Consider the following 4250-nt stretch of genomic DNA (forward strand, 5'->3'; position numbering starts at 1 on the left):
CACTTGGGCCATCCTCCACTGCACTCCCTGGCCACAGCAGAGAGCTGGACTGGAAGAGGGGCAACCGGGAGAGAATCCAGCGCCCCGACCGGGACTAGAACCTGGTGTGCCAGCGCCGCAGGCAGAGGATTAGCCTAGTGAGCCGCGGCGCCGGCCTAAAATCTTTTTTAAAACATCTTTTGGCTGCAAACTCTTAGATTACCTCTTCACTTGATTACAGCTTTGTGGTAGCATTACCTGAAGAGAACTTTAATATTTCCCTGGACCGACTGACCAAGATATTTTTATGATTGGTACTTTAAAAACTTTTTCTTTGAACTTTCCAACTTGGTATTGGCAATTGTACAGCGTTTTTCTGATTGTGTTCCAGCTGGGAAAAGCATCTATCATTTCTGTAATGTACGGACTTCTGGAACTAGGCTACTTTTGTGGTTCTGCTCAGAGACCATTCCCTGCAAATGTAGGAATTCTAGTTTCTTACAACTCCCATTGAAAATAAAAAGAAATGGGGATTCATTCTGTAAATGTATGTGCTACTTTATCAGACATATTCCTGATGAGAGAGGACTTCCAGTCTGAAGGGAACTGATTTGTTCTAGAACTTTCCACATCTGTTGTTTGGAAGAATTTTCCATACACTGTGTCTGGCTCGATGCATTTCAAATTCTGTTTCTCCTCCACTCTCCGGTTATCTCTGGTGTTGGGAGCTGAGCACGCGTTCTTATTTCCACATAACTGGGGGCCTGCCTCTGAGTACCAATAGGTGGATGAATCGGCATAGTGGTTATTAGGAACATTCCAGAAAGCCAGTTCTGTTCTGGGATGGCTGCCAGTTACATGACATACACAGAAGTGGTTGTGACCCACGCCAATATAGCTTCATAAACCCAGAGAAAAGGTATGCTTCACTCATCTTTTCTCAAAATACCTGGAGCCCCTTCCGATGCCAACTTACCCAAAAGAGATGTGTGGGAATAGGAATCTGAGAGAAAGAGCATTCTTTACCAATTGCAATTAAAATGCCTTCCTTTTGCAAAACTTACAAAAACAGGTGGCTATGTAAGAACAATGGCAAGACTGCCCCTAGAACCTCGGAAGGGGCCGATGCCAATAAGCCATCTTGAGGTTAAGCCTCATTGACCTCATGGTGGAGGGGGTCTCCAGTTTGTGGGAGAGAAAGAGTTGCAGCTGTCAACGCTCTGGTCAGGGTGTGACACGGGGCCTCCAAGGATGGAGGCAGTGGCGGCTGTCTGGGCAAACTGAGATGCTACCATGGCCAGTCAAGGGGAGATCAATGGCCTCACCAGTAGGTCCAGCAGAGCTGACCACCATACTGTGCTATGCTAGGGGGCCCAGGAGTGCAGCTCCTGGGTGCTAATTGGGCATAATCGTGTCTTCTGCCTACTGTGCTTCAGCTTTCATGGACCAAGCCTACCCACCAAAAAGCAACCCGCCCAGTCCTGCAAATGACCTCACTAAAAACTGATGACTTGGTGACAGTTTAAACATAACACTTGAATCTAAATCCTGACTACAGTTTTTGTTCCATAAGCATCCACTGATAGAGGGGACAGTCTGGGCACCAAAAGGTAAGGAAGACAAAATCTTGTTGAGAGTAAAGTTAAAAACTCTACATGAGACCCCAAATCCCCTTAAGCTGGGTGGCAGAAATACCATGTTAAAGTGATCATATGGATAGGGGATAGGATTAAGTGTTCAGGTGCTCATAGAGATAGGATTAAGTGTCTGGTACTAATAATAGATCGAATTAAAACGGGGTGAAGGCGGAGACTCTTTTGTTGGGCTGAGGGGAGGGCGGTTGGCTGGGGCCGCCGTGCTGCCCTTCAGTGAGGGGCTGGACTGCGGCTGCTCACTTGCTGGTTTCTGAGCACCACGCCCCACCCTCCACCACCGGCCACCAGTAGCGCGACCCCGATTCTTCTCAACCTCCCGGGCGCTGCTTTGAGCAGCGTCACCCTTTACACCAGAAAGCTGGCGGGCACTACGGGGCAAAGGCAAAACTGGAAGAGAGTGGAGGAGGTGCTAGAAGAGGAGGAAGCGGAGTGCGTGGTGGGAAAGTGCCTGACCGTCGTGTTGTACGGGGCAGAGTGCAGCACCTCCTGAAGTGGAAAGCTTTCTCAAAGACGACGGGTGGGAACCCGGACGGAAGCCGGATTGGTCCAGTCCACATTGTTGCATTTCTGCGGGCACAGAGAACAGCACACGAGACAGAGAAGGCAGAGGGAGGCCAGTGCAAAGCTGGTTCTGAGTCTGAAGAGAAGGGAGAAGAGAGCAAGCCAAAAAAGAAGAGAGAAGAGGCAGCCACGAGGATTATGGGAGCTACAGACTCGAGGGGAGAACTCACGCTCCTGATGAAATGGAGGAATTCTGGGGAGGCCGACCTGGTCCCTGCCGAGGAGGCCAATGGCAGGTGCCCACGTGTTGTCATTTCCTTCTAGGAGCAAAGGCTGACGTGGCACTCCTACCCCTCGGAGGACAATGACAAAAAAGACGACAAGAATGAACTCCCCTGAGTAGCGCCCACCTCACAGCTGACAGTGGCTTTCAGGTGGGGAGGGAAGAGGTCCTACTTGTCTGGACACCACAGAGGTGGCTTGAGAAGATGTCCTTTGAAGAGCCAGTACAGTTTCTGTGCCGAGTAGCAGCCCAAGCCTTTAAGCTGTTCCAAGCTATGTATTTCACAAACCCACCCCAGTGGAGGGGAAGGGGGAGAAGTGTTTCAAGGCTGCCCGTTCTGGGCTTTGCTGAGAGAAGCCAAGGGCCTTCTATGAAGGACTAGACTTGCAGACCTGGGTGTGTGAGAGAACAAGAAGATACTGTAGGTCTTCAGAGAGCATCTCCACCACCCACAGCCTCCTTCCCAATAGTGTTACCTCTGCATTTTTACAGCGTGGCCTGTGTGTAGTTTTTGGCTCTTACAGGTGTATTACTTAGGGGTGGGAGGGATGGGATAGGGAGAAAGAGAAATGGGTTAGATCATCTTGATTAAAATTTGGGGCCTGACTGGGAAAATGGTGAAACAGCAGAAAGAACAACTAACAGATGGTTCATTTCTATGTCCAGGATATTTTACTTTTTCAAAAAGAAAAAATGTCATTGACACCATAAATGGGGACTGCTAGATGATATTGTTTTAAAAGCTGTGAATGCCTGAAACCCGTAAGCCAAGGTGTCCCCTGCCTGAGCTTAATGCTGTTCCCCACAAAGGACGAAGCCCGTTCAGAAGTTACCAGAGCTGCCGTTTTGGAGACGGAGACTGGCTGGGGAGGGAGCGTGCACACAGGCAGGTAGATCATTCTGCCTTAGAGGTGCTAATTCTTGAAATTAGACAGGAAGACCCTTTCTTCTCCAATTATGAAGTTGTATCAGCTTGTCCACCCAAACCATCGAGTGAGGTATTGGGAAAGGGGAAGAGAGTGGTACAGGAGATGGGAGAGTAGGGAAAGACAAAGACCCGTGCCCTTAAGGTAGTGAACTCTTGAAACCTCTGGTTTGTTTGAATTTTGAACTGAAACCGCGGGTGGCAGGGTTCAGTCACAGACAGCGCAAGTTTCACTGAAACTATTCAAGGGTTGAACAATTCCAGAAGCCCTGGTTTCGGGAGAAGATTAAGCATTCATACTGGGGCAGTGGTTTACTTTAAAACAACAAACAATTTTTTTATCCTAAGAATTAACTGAGACCCAAGATGTTCCGTCTGGATTCCTAAGATCCATCAGTTCTTGACATGGTCTAGATCTGCATCTAGAGCTGCATCATAAAATCTGCAGGCATGTACTAGGTTTCTGTGAAAACTTCGTTTAAATGTAATCTTCATACTACACTGTGAGCTTTTGTCTTAGTAAAACTATAGGTTTATATCTATATATAAAAAGAGGTGAATGCTCCTACATGGGAAACAGTCCACACAGCAGACTCAATGACAATCACTTTAAATAGCACCCTGACCTCAGAATCAGCCCTGGCTGGCTGAAAAGCCCACGAGAACATTTCAGACATGGAAAGCCAAAACATTGTGGCAAAAAGTGTCCTACATGAAGGACCCTGGTGGACGAGATTCCAGTGGAAAGAAGTGGTCATCAAAGAAAGAGGTACTTTTCTCTGAAGAGAAGAGAGAACTTCCTCTTTGCTTATGACCCTGTCTAAATACTGATGGAGTTAGTGGATTCAAAAGGCTTCCACAGCCTAGGCAGCTCATGTCAAGAGCATCAGGTGATCACTGATCTCAT

General features: G+C 47.9%; 1 pseudogene; it reads left to right on the plus strand.

Annotated features, from left to right (window-relative positions):
* The first annotated feature begins 1272 nt into the window (after positions 1 to 1272).
* LOC127493661 (chromobox protein homolog 1 pseudogene) lies at positions 1273 to 2815 on the plus strand (annotated as a pseudogene).
* Positions 2816 to 4250: the final 1435 nt, after the last annotated feature.

The sequence above is a fragment of the Oryctolagus cuniculus genome, chromosome 7, assembly GCF_051225735.1.
Source record: "Oryctolagus cuniculus isolate XC-2025 breed Fujian yellow rabbit chromosome 7, ASM5122573v1, whole genome shotgun sequence".
Taxonomy (NCBI): Eukaryota; Metazoa; Chordata; class Mammalia; order Lagomorpha; family Leporidae; genus Oryctolagus; species Oryctolagus cuniculus.